The sequence below is a fragment of the Berghia stephanieae genome, unplaced genomic scaffold, assembly GCF_034508935.2.
Source record: "Berghia stephanieae isolate SIO BIC M18660-M18661 unplaced genomic scaffold, UCSD_Bste_1.3 scaffold1259, whole genome shotgun sequence".
NCBI lineage: Eukaryota > Metazoa > Mollusca > Gastropoda > Nudibranchia > Aeolidiidae > Berghia > Berghia stephanieae.
The window spans coordinates 1-13,550 of NW_027622245.1; the positions used below are offsets into that span (position 1 = coordinate 1).

The 13,550-nt window shown below is 38.0% G+C and overlaps 1 pseudogene; it reads left to right on the forward strand.

Annotated features, from left to right (window-relative positions):
* Positions 1 to 2,456: 2,456 nt before the first annotated feature.
* LOC144961023 (isoaspartyl peptidase/L-asparaginase-like) lies at positions 2,457 to 9,399 on the forward strand (annotated as a pseudogene).
* The last annotated feature ends 4,151 nt before the right edge of the window (positions 9,400 to 13,550 follow it).

The following is a 13,550-nucleotide window of genomic DNA, read 5'->3' on the forward strand; positions in this document are numbered from 1 at the left end:
AGTACTACAATCACTACCATTAGGTTTTGGAGCTTTACTTCTTTTGAAATAAGGAAACTTCGGAACTGTATTTGGCATTGTGTTTATATATCATAATATAATTCTAATCATTTATCTATTTAGAACTAGATAATATACAATACAATATGTATTCCAAATACCATCCCAATTCCCTTTTCTTGTGTGCTGGAATTCCTCTTTCGGTATTGAAATTCCTGCGAGTGGTGTCTGAAATTCCTGTGAGCCAAATTTAAAGTTGGCGTCTCCTTGCTATGATGATGCAGTGAGTGTGAGAGAGTCATCACTACACACATAAAGAACAGAAACAATTTAAAAACATAACTATGACACGAAACCACTCACACACGGGGCTGTACTATAACCTTTTCTCTATATAGAACAAGACAAGACAAACAAGAGCTTGACTCTCTCTACACTTAACATTGATGTTTGTCGTCTGACGAATTCAACTCTCGGTCGACTTGTCAATATTCCTTTTGCCTAGGACGTAATCATTAATAGAACGTTGTGTGGTTTTGACCGTGAAGAAAACCTTAAGAAGTCACATTTATATCATTTTAGAGTAATCGTTTTGAATAATTTTGAGAAACGAGCGAGCAGGAAGTTGTATTTTCTTAGATTTCATGTACGGCCGATCAGCGCGTGTTTACTATAGTAACGCGATTCCCAGCCCATGTCTCAATGGCGGATATTTTTCTCATCGAGGCCGCTGGTTGGTTAGCCAATAAGAGCACTGTACGGTTTCCATTGGGTAAATTCTAGTGCGGGGCGGTCCTTGGCAAGCTTAAGGACCACGGTCCTACGGTCCTTGGGAAATGAAGACCGCAAGGACCGGTCCTAGGACCGGTCCTTTTCGACATTGAACATTCCTGAGAGACTGTTGGAAATTCGAACCGGTTTGACCTTTGAGAGCGTGGGATCGTTCATTCTTGAACCGTTAAAGACCGCTACACGATGAAAACCGTGGCCTACAGGAGTAAAACACACGGAGTAGTCACACTCATTTCAAATTGTAACCTAATTAGAGAAGAGGGGTGATGCCTTCTTTATTTGCTCACCGTACTTCATTGTTACTTCGATAATTTAATAAAATTTGAAATTTATCCCCATTAACGGAGATAATGGCATCGCCCAAGGCGTTGATCGAGTTGTTCGTGGCGTTGATACACACACGCAACTCCTACCCCCCCCCCCCCCACACACACACATTAGAGGGCAGCGAGCATTGAAGAGTAAGAGAGAGACGTGAAGTTATAATAAGAGGGGTGGATGAGGTGATAAGAGGGGTCGATGGTGACTTTTCACCAGATCTAACAAACTCAGCTACCCATTCATTGCTGAGTAGACAGGGATTCAGAAAAAAATCGACTGCACCCGGGATCGATCTCTGGCCCTTTGCGTATAAAGAGAGTGCTCTATCAACTGAGCTATCGGGGTCCCCAAATATTCTATTGGACTTTTTTAAAATTCAGACGTTATAACTGGGTTTTTTGGAAGGAAGAAACTAATGAAACTCATATTATTTGATTAGTAAAAACACCAAACGAAATTTTAATATTATTGTATTATTTTAAATGACAACACTGCGATAGAAAGGAGTGGTGACAAGAGATGGACAAAAGAAAACAAAAAATCGGATTTGCTACTTGCTAGGTTCGACACACACACACACACACACACACACAAACACACACATCTTTTGTAGTCACATACATTTCAAACAATAACCCATTAGAGAAGAGGGGTCATGCCTTCACCATAGATCATTGTCATTGCGATCATTATGGTGTAGTAAATTTTGAAATTTACCCCGTATAATGGAATCGTCCAAGGCGTGCGCCTCCTGTTCCCCCCATCTCACACACGAAAGGGCGGTTTGCGGAGTGGAGGTTGGTGGTCGTCTGCCTGTATGGTCGTCTGTGTCGTTTAGTGTATGGCAAAGGGGGGTGGGTGCGATTAATTAAGTGGGATGGGTGGTGATTGGTGGAAGATAGGCAACCGAAGCAACGAATCGCTGGGGAAGTAGTAGGCTATGGCGCGAGACCGTAGGACCGTGGTCCTTGCAAGGACCGCCCCGCACTAGTTGAAAGGTGATAAGAAGTGAGGACCGGCGCCGGTCTTCCCCTCTGGGACCGGTCTTCGGTTCACAGCTAAAAGACCGTCGGACCGCGGTCCAGACCGGTCTTCAGCGCGGCACTAGTAAATTCCTTGGACTTTTAAAAAAACAAACTGTGACTGAGTTTCATCATTGTGACATAGAGAAATAATCGACATCTCAAATTCTTTTCGGTTTATTGATCTCGTGATTTGATTACGCGTTTCGTTTTTATTTGTTTCTTTTTAATTTACCCCATGTAATTTCTATTAAGGGAGATTACCTAAGATCAACAATTCGTGTGTGCCAGTGTGATCATGCTATTTTGTACTTTCTCTAGACTAACCATTGCCTTCTTGCTGGTCAAGGGGCCAACGATTTTGCCCAAGAGATGGGCGTGCCCAGGGTGAGTCCTGAAGAGCTGGTGACTCCAGAGAACAGGCAGAATGGGAGAGGTTTACTAAATACACATCCGCAGTCAAAGGCCTCTTCTATACCAGGTTGGTGTAATGTTAATATATTTATTAATCTTAACAAAATGATAGCCCAATACTGAATATAAGGTTGTATTCCGTGCAAACGCAATGCATTTATGTGTTTGTTTATGTTAGGGGTTTTGCTTTACGGTGCTAGCGATATTGTAGGTAATTTCAGCGCCAGTGACAAGTGAGACGATTGGATAAAAGCCATGGCCGACTTGAGTATTATAGTAGGGCTATGATAAAAGCTGTAGATCTCAAATTAAAAGCACCAAAGAGAGAGGCAGGCAAAGGTGGCTACTTCAAGAGGATTCCACACTTCCATCAATGTGCATATTTTGACATTATATTTGTACCTAAAAGTCTCATCCAGTCATTTTTTCTTCTCATATGTCTTTGTTGTTTCTAATCATTTCCCATTATAAATTTGATGATAGGAAAAGTTTTTGAAACCGTTTCAGATCAGAGCCTCCCAAAATTCTAGATTGTGACACAGTTGGTGCTGTGGCCTTGGACACTGACGGCAATCTAGCAAGTGCCACATCAGCTGGTGGCATCACTGCTAAGCGGGCTGGAAGGGTGGGTGACACTCCTCTTATAGGTGAGTTGTACAATATTTACAACTCTCTATCTGGTAACTATATTATATGTAGTAAAATTTAAATTGACATCATACAGTGTCACATACTACAATATATCACATCTAATGAATATCTTATGTAAAAAAAGATTTCCAGTAGCTGGAGAAAAGTGTGAAAATGAGTAAGGGTAAACGAAATAAGGTTAAATAAGGCGAAACGTTGTGGAGTGAAGTTTAAAGTAAAGCATGGGTATTGTAATTTTGTTAGATTAAACAGGGGGGGGGGGGGTGAGAGAGAGGAGAGAGAAAGAAAGAGAGAGAAGAGAGAGAGAGAGAGAAGAGAGAGAGAGAGAGAGAAGAGAGAGAGGAGAGAGAGAGAGAGAGAGAGAGAGAGAGAGACAGTCTCTCCCATACCCTGTTTACTGTTTGGCTTGTCTGGCATGGCGGTTTTTCGCACCACAAATAATCCTGCTTTGCATTGCGCCGCAAAATCTGCAGCTTGTTGCACAGTTTCGAGATTTAATAAGTTTGTGGGAGTAGTTTTTGTCAGCTGTGCAGTTTTCCGTTTGTTTATGCGGTTTTTTGTTGTTTTTTAAAGGGATTTTTTCACCCCACTGTAACAAGGAAAATAATTCACAATTATTTCACAGTCACATCATTACCAAAAAGAGCTCCATCACCAGCTGTTTCTAAGACTCCTTCCGCACTAGGACAAAGCTGTCCCAGGACAAATTTGTCCTGTCCCGCTGGAGAAAACTTCTATTCAAAAGGGGTTCCGCACTAGGACAGGACTGTCCCGGGACACACCTGCGCGAATGCATTTTTTTTTTTTTTACAAGATTCAAAAGTTTATTTGTAGGCAATTGTCAATATAACTCATACAAGAATATAATATTTTCATCAACAAATCAAGTAAATAAAATCAATAATAAAGCAAGGCAAACAATGATAGTAATAATGATAGTAATAATAATAATAATAATAATAATAATAATAATAATAATAATAATAATAATAATAATAATAATAATAATAATAATAATAATGATAATTATAATGGTGATAATAATAATGTAAAATCTTCTAATGATTAGATTAGTTATTTAATAGTTTGAATTATAAATTAATAAGTTAAAAAATAAGTCCTTGGTACAACTCTAATAATTCACATTTTATGAATCAACATTAGATACGACATGACGATAATGATTTTTTACACTGTACAATGGGATGTGTTTACATAAGATTTATATAATCATGAAATATTCTTATAGCAAGAGTAATATTATTGCTGCTGCTACTACTACTACAACAACTACTACTACAACTACTACTACTACTACTACTACTACTACTAGTACTACTACTACTACTACTACTACTACTACTACTACTACTACTACTACTACCACTACTACTACTACTACTACTACTACTACTACTACTACTACTACTACTACTACTACTACCACTACTTCTACTATTACGACTACTACATCTACAACAACAACAACAACAACTACTACTACTACTACTACTACTACTACTACTACTACTACTACTAACTACTACTACTACTACTTACTACTACTACCACCACCACTACAACTACCACCTCTTCTCCACGACTTCTACTACTACTTCTACTACTACTACTAGTACTACTACTACTACTACTACTACTACTACTACTACTACTACTACTACTACTACTACTACTACTACTACTACTACTAGTAATGGATGAAATAGAGGTTGCATATTTCTGTGCTTTACTACGTGGAAAAAAAAAGACAAATTGCAAGAGAAAACAATATTGGGTGCATCCTTTAATGACCCAAAGATTGCTCAAGGGTCAATTCCGTATACTCTATGGTGATCTCCGATCTTATCTTAAAATGACTTTCTTGGAATCACCTCATTTTACCCAGGTGCAAATGAGTACCGGTTCGCTGATGAAAGTAATCTTTGACGGACTAGTATCATTCAAGAGGATAATAGAAAGTCAGCATAGCTCGGTGGTACGGTCTTTGCTTCGTACCCGAAAGGCATCAGTTCGATCACCCGCTGATGCGCTGTGTTGCCTTGAGTAAGTCACCTCGCCCTAGCTCAATTTGCGGCGCTGCATTGCGGCTGACACCTGGGTTATACCTCGCCCTAGCTCAATTTGCGGCGCTGCATTGCGGCTGACGCCTGGGTTATTTCAGTCTTCCCTTGGAATAGACCCTCGAGAAAAATTTCCCCTATGGGATGAAAAAGGGAATTTTATTTTTTAAAATTTTAAACTGTTATCTGTCTGCTTAACGCTACAGCAACATGGATAAGTTCCGGATTTATAAGCTTAGGAGGCAAGATGGCCCATGGTTAGCGCGTTGTACTCTGCACTCAGAGGTTCTGTGTTCGATTCCGACCGAAGCCAATTTGTACTTTCTAGAGCAAGAAAATTTACTCCAATCACTCACTCCATTCAGGTGTAAAAGGGTACCTGTCAAGCTGGGATAGTAATCTGCGATAGACTAGCGTCCTGTTCAAAGGTTTTCAAACAAATACGTTAATTGTCCGCTTCACGCTATTGAAACCGGGATAACTCCTGTACAATTGGCTACAAGGCTCTAAAGGAGTTAATTCGTCTTACAATGAGTCCAAGTGGCTCAGAAGGACTTACTTAAAAATATTTTCATTGAGAATTCCCGAAATAAATAACGATAAAGATAATTGATCCCACAAGGTACCGAATAGATGTGCGACCGGTTTTAGAAACGTTACTGCTGTGTCACAAAGTGTGACACTTCTTAAATTATATTTATAAACATACGTTTTTAAATTGCCGAAAATGTTTATGTTGCTATGCCTTCTGTACGTGGTTTCATCACATAGAATAATTTTTGAATTGTTCTTGCTTTTTTATATTCAGAATTGAAATAAATAAATAAATCATAACTGTGAAATTGAATGTAAGCTTCAGTTTACTATACGAAAACAGATAAAATGGACGTTTCGGGTTTCCCCTTCATCAACAACACATGATGAATTAAAAACTACAGGCGAATGAGATAATGTGGTAGTGGCGTTGTTAAGATGCATAAACAAAAACATTGATGGGCAGGAAATTGTATGCTACTTTGTGAGGAAGCGCGAATTAAAACAGAGCAATAGAAATTTATAAAAGGTGCGTACTTAATTATGTTAAAAGAGGGGAGGCGGGTAGGAACTGTGTAATGCAGTATAGAAGACAGTGAACTAAAATAAAGTGTGGACTATTGTTGGAAAATAAATACAATGGAATTGGAAATAAATGCAAATTGTAAGGGATGTAGGTATTAATATATTAGTCGCATAAGCAGCAGCAGAAGCAACAGTAGAAATAGTAGTAGTAGTAGTAGTAGTAGTAGTAGTAGTAGTAGTAGTAGTAGTAGTAGTAGTAGTAGTAGTAGTAGTAGAAGTAGTAGTAGTAGTAGTAGTAGTAGTAGTAGTAGTAGTAGTAGTAGTAGTAGTAGTAGTAGTAGTAGTAGTAGTAGTAGTAGTAGTAGCAGTAGTAGTAGGGATGCAGAAAATAAAGACAGGCATTTCAATTTTGACACGGCGCCGCCAAGTCTGGGACTTTTTTGTCCTAGTGCGGAAGTCTGCTATATTTTTCTACCATCACAAACGATATGAACACGGGACTGGGACAGTCCTGTCCCGTTGATTTTGCAGCATTTCACAACGGCTTGGGACACAACGGGACTGTTTTGTCCCGTCCCAATAGGTGCGGAAGATTCCTCTAAATACTATATGTTACAGATTTGGGACAGGACTGTCCCAGGACAGTCCTGTCCTAGTGCGGAAGAGGGTTAACTGGTGTACTGTACAGGGTTGCCAATTTGGCATATTTTCTGCCAAATGTCGTTTTTTTTTTTGGCAGAATTTGAAGTCGTCTGGCAGAAAAAATAAACGGTTTGGCAGATATTTGGCAGATTTTATGTTCCACGTTTTCCATGGCAATTTTTATGTACTCGTATTAGTGATTTTTTTAAAACTTGGGAGATGAAAAAAAAGTATGACATCGGCTTTGCGAATTTTTTGATTAACAAAACTGATGAGTTTTCAAAGGGGTACTATAAATAATACGGTTTGGCAGATTTTTGTGGTATTTGGCAGATTTTAATAAACCAGTTGGCAGAATGCCTGAAAATAATCTGGCACTCCTGGTACTGTAGCCTAATGGATTGCTTTTTTTTTTTTTTTTTGATCAGCCGATAAAGAGGCGGGGCCATCGTATTATTTCAATAAAACAAATCGAAGTTCGAAGTACAAATTGACCCAGGGCTCTGCTGAGCACCAGTGAGGGGTGAAACAGGGAACATTTGAGAAAGAGATCCGTGGAAATAAAACACAGGATAATGGGTGGTAAATATTAGAGGGGAGGAAACTTTGTGACCCTGGGTTGTAGACAGTAGTGGGGAATGAACTCGAGGAGAAGACGGAATGTAGACACCAGTGGGAAGTGAACCTGGGTGCACCCTTGACTATGGGAAATAACTAGTGGAGAGTAAACCTAAGACTTTTGGACTTGAACATCAGTGGGGAGTAAACCTGGGAGTATGGGCTGGTGACGCCGATGAACTAGGGACTGTAAGATGTAGACAAATGTTGGGAGTGGTCAAGAGAGAAATGTACCCACTTTTTGAGATAGACACCCTGAACAATGTGAGGTGGATTGCAGCAGTGAGTGAACCCGAACTATTGTGAGGTGGATATTAGTAAGGAGTAAATATGGGAGTGAACCCGGGACTATGGGAGTTAGGCACAAGTTGGAGTTGAACGCGGGACGATGTGATATGGACACCAGCGGTATTGTTCCTGAAATGCGATGTTTTATCCATAGAATCTCCCTGAAATTTGAGATTGAGGATAGGCATGCCTGCAACAGCTTTTTTGGGGAGGATTTTTAAAAATCTTACTAGCTTTTTTGTCATGATCATATTTTAGTTTTAGCTAATCTCTCTCTCTCTCTACCAATTACTCAGGTCCACAACGCTTTTCTCTTTCATGAACTTATTGACTTATTGTCAGTTTTTACGAAAATCAATCGCAACATTTTGCAAATTTTGTCGTGTTTTGCTTGCAAAACTCTGGATTTTAATTTCCAAAAAAACGGCCGTACCAGTTTTGTGTTAATTTCCTTTTGATACATCATAGATGATTCAAGATCATCTGTCCTATATTGATGTACGCACAGTGGAATCTCGATAAAGCCAACACTGCCTGACCAGAAAGATTGGTTGACTTTATCCATTAAAATAGCAATGGAAAACAGATCAAAAACAGAAAATTTGAGACCAACAAGCGGTTGTTGTCTTAGATAAAGCAGAAGTTGACGTTATGAATGTATTTCTATCTAGGTGCTGTGGGCCTATGCAGACAACGACGTTTGTGCAGCCTCATCCACTGGTCATGGAGAATCCATTATGAAGGTCTGCCTTACGCGAAGGGTTGGAGAAAAAATTGAAACAGGTAAGGTTGATTATTAAGCGACTCAAGATGCTTAGTTGTTTTGTAGTTATTTTAAAAATATTTATTCCTCTCATTTGTTTAATAAAATGTTCTCATATCGATTCTAAAATAATTGAAGCTCTTATGAAAATGTAAGAAGTATGGCATACCGATTTCTATCAATGAACCAATCTGTCAAACTGAAAATAGATATATGTTTGATATATAGAGATATTTAACAAGAAGCCAGCTTAAGTTCGGGTGAAATAGGTATCTATACAGAAATTTTCAATAAAAAAAAATTTCTGAATAACTTTAAAAAAAAAGAATCTTCCTTTCAAAATATAACAGAGAAAATAATCTAACGCTAACGAACGGTGAGAAAATTCATTCTCTACATTTTTTTGGTCCTAAACATTGCGTTTTGAGGCAGACGTCTACACTTCCTTGATAAACATTCAGAGGTTGGAATGAAATGCAATGACCCAATCATGTTATGTTAGGTCTGACTGTTTGTCATCTTTCCACATCTCTTTTCAGGATGTTCGGCCAAAGAAGCAGCAGACCAAGCATTAGATTTATGAAGAAAAAAGTGGGAGGGGCGGGAGGGGTCATCGTCATCAGCAAAACTGGTCAAGTCGCCCACTCTTTCACCTCTGAGAGGATGGCGTATCCACGAGGGAAAGATACATTATGGGATAGATCCTCATCATGATTATGAAGATGAAATAGTAGAAGTTGAGAAATAGGAACTCATTGGTAGAAAGTTGTGCTAGTTGCACCTTTGAAAACAAAGTGTAATAATGAGATCATGACTCTACTGAGACTGAAATGAATTTGAGTCATGAAGGAACGTAAGATTCGAGATAGGAATTGGATCGTCATTGATTCTAAAATGGTGGAAATAGTTCTGCATAAAGAGAGCTTATTTTAAAAAGCATTGTTTTGAGTAAATATTAATAAAATGTATGTATTAAATTAACCTCTAATTCTTTATTCGATGTTTATACAAAACGTACAAAATAGAATTATGACAGATTCTAGCTCTTGTGTGTAAAACAAAGATGATAATGCTGACTCTGATACATTGTGGATAGCTAGCAATAATGCTTCAATTCAATATGAAATATAGGCACGAAGTTGTCCTTCAATCGAAGCCATTGGGCCAATGGAGCCAGGGTTTATCCCGATTTCAAAAGCGTGAAACTGAAAATAGCAATTTCCTGCTATCCTTTGGATAGGACGGATGCAAGTCTATCGCAAAGGACTTTCCACCAGATCTAACTACACAATCACTGCTAGGTGGACAGAAAAAAATATTGACTGCACCCGGGATCGATCTCATTACCTTTTGAGTGTGAAGTGAGTGCTCTACCAACTGAGCTATCAGGGCCCTCTATAGGTCCTAGGCACAGGACCCTTTCCAAGGGGTGAAAAGATTGAGGAAGAAAAAGTAAATATGTATGTCAAAGTTAGAGAGATACGTATGCATTGATGGCTGCCTTGCCCTTCTTTTGGGTGACCGATCATAGTCAAATCCATGGCAAAACTGGGTCTATACCAGGGCAATGGTTTTTGTTTGTTTTAAAGGGTTTTTACGGCGCTTGCAACACATTTAGGGTATATCAGCGACAGTAAAAAGGAAGAAAATGGGATAGTAAAAAGTTCTAGAATTACAAATAAAGCACCCAAGAAAAAGTAAGACATAGGGGAACTGGGAACAAATAGGGATCAGATGTAGATTCCAGAGCACACTATCAAAGAATTTAGTTTGAGACCACCTATAAGTCTCATCCGGACACAAGCACAAAATCCAACAAAGAGGAATACACTCGAATGCTTACATTATAAATTCAAAATAACAAGTATAATAATACATAACAGAGAGATGATTTACAAGGAAAAAAATATTCTCTCCCAAAACAATAACTATGCATTTGACTGTTTCCCTCCAAACTAGGACTCCGGCCAGGGCCAGGACAAAACCAAGTAATCTCATTGCAAGACAAGGACAGAGAGCATGTTGAAAAACAGAATAAGGGGATAGAAAACACATTATGTACCCCCCTGCCCACTATGGGAGGTCAGGAACCCCACCCAGTATACCAGAGCAAGGTTAGAAAGCAAAACGGAAAGGGAAAACATGCCACATTTCTATGCAAATGGTATAAAAGTGACAGTAAGTTTATGACATTGGCAGCACAACTGAATTGTCAATCAATGTTGAGCATGGCCATTAACAGTGATTGCAAGATTCTGGCTCCGATGGCTGATGTCGTGAGCCTGTTAAGGCATATATATATATATATATATATATATATATATATATATATATATATATATATATATATATATATATATATATATATATATATATATATATATATATATATATATATATATATTATATATATATATATATATATATATATATATATATATATATATATATATATATATATGCCCTACACAACAAAGATGTTAATATGAGTAGATACATGGCAATGTAGGCAATGACGTGAGCATATAAATATAACTATAAAGGTTGCCTAAGACCAACAGGCAAACTGTACGTTATGAAATGGATGTTTCCCTATAGCCTGCCGTAGGATTGAATCAAGCACGTTAAGTAAGCATGGTGAATCCATGGAAATACTCCAAATTAATGCTCAAACAGTTCACTGACACACCCTAACCAACGAGCCATGGAAAAAACAACAGTCCAATTCCACACAAAAAAGGGAATTGTTTTTGTTTGTTTTTAAGGGTTCTACGGCGCTTGCAACACGTTTAGGTTATATCAGCGCCAGTAAAAATTAAGAAAATGGGATAGTAAAAAGTTCGAGAATTACAATTAAAGCACCCAAGAAAAAGTAAGCCATGGGGAACTGGGAACAAATAGGGATCAGATGTAGATTCCAAGAGCACACCACCAATGTACTTAGTTTGAGATCACCTATAAGTCTCTTCCGGACGCAAGCACAAAATCCAACAAAGAGGAATGCACTCAAATGCTTACATTATACATTCAAAATAACAAATATAATAATACATAACAGAGAGATGATTTGACTGGTTCCCTCCCAGCTAGGACTCCGGCCAGGGCCAGGGTAAAATCATGCAATCTCATTCCAAGACAAAGACAGAAAGCATGTTGGAAAACAGATATAAGGGGATAGAAGACACAGTATGTATGAAACATATGTAGATTTCAAGAGCACACTATCAAAGTACTCGGTTTGAGATCACCTAAAAGTCTCATCCAGACAAAAGCACAAGTCCCAACTAAGATGAATACTCTCAGATGTTTACAAATAATATATAAAATGGAAACAGAACAATATAGTGCATAACAGAGAGATGATTTACAAGGAAATAAATCATCTCCCAAAACTAACTCTAAATTTGACAGTTTCCCTCTCAGCCAGGGCCAGGACAAAACCAAGTATTCTCATTCCAAGACAAAGACAGAAATCAAGTTGGAAAACAGATAAAAGGGAATAGATGACACAGTAATTAACTCCCTGCATACTACGGGAGGCCAGGAACCCCACCCAGGACTAGACTGCACTCCCACTCCCAGCCAGGGTATCCGGCCACAACAAAACCAAGTGATCTCATTCCAAGACAAAGACAGAAAGCATGTTGGAAAACAGATAATAGAAGTAGAAGGATAGAAGACAAAGCCTGTGCCTCTCTGTCTGATATGACGGGAGGTCAGGAACCCCACCAGGGAACTGATTTCTTAACTGTAATACAAATGACACTGTAATACAAATGACAATAAAAAAAACAACATACAAATAAACAAGACATTGGGTGTTGTAATTCATTGTTATTTCCAATTCAAGAATGACAAATCACAGTACAAAGCATTGGCATCTGACACATAATCTTATTGAAAACGGACATTCAATTCTTGGATCTGAAAATGTTCACTTCTGTTCCATTTGAAATCAACAGAACAGTTATAATTTTTGTTTATATTTCCTTTCCCTTCGATTTCATTGATAGCATTATATAGTTGAACTTATTTCTGCATAATTGTGTTGTGTATAGTCATAGTTCTGTGATGTTTTGGCAACCAACTGATGGAGCAATCAAAAGACAATAAACCCCCCTCGACAGCAACCCAGTGATTTATTTTAATGAAGAGTGCAGTGATAGTGTTACGACTGGCATGAATCAAGCATAAGTAGTAGCATTGCTCTGTCATCTGCATTTTTTGCCAAATCGGGACCTAAAATTTGCCAAAAAAAATTTGCCAAGGAAAACTAAGCGTTTCAGTAAAAATTTACACGCGATACAAAAAAAAATATATATATATAAAAGATTTATTTGACTTGAGAAATGAAATGACTGTGAATAGCGTTGTTACAAAGATTTTAAAGGATCATTATCCGTAGAGAGTAGCTTCCTTGGTTTGTGCCCAGGCAAAGCTGCAACATTTCTCAAGTTTCGCACTTTCTTTTTCCGTTATTTTGTTTTCGCTTCTTTTTTTCCCCAAAATTCGCCACGCGATTTGCCAATTTTCCCAAAATTTGAGGATCCCCCTGATATTTGTGGCCGCAAAAAATGCAGATGACAGATTGCTATTACTATTACTTGTCTCTTTGTGAACATGAAAGAATATTAGGCCGAGTGACAGTAAAACCGAATCCCACCTAGTTTGTAAGCAGACTGCATAGTAAATCCAGTGTGAAAAGCCTAACTGAATCAATATTTAATGAAATTGTGTACATCACAAGACTGCAACAGACACATACATGCCAAATTGAAAACTTAAAATTTAGTAATTTTTATGTCAATTTTTAGTAATCTGACAAGGAAATTCGTAATTTCTGAAATTGTATATTATTGTGTACGAACAATTACAATATTATTATTATTATCATTATTA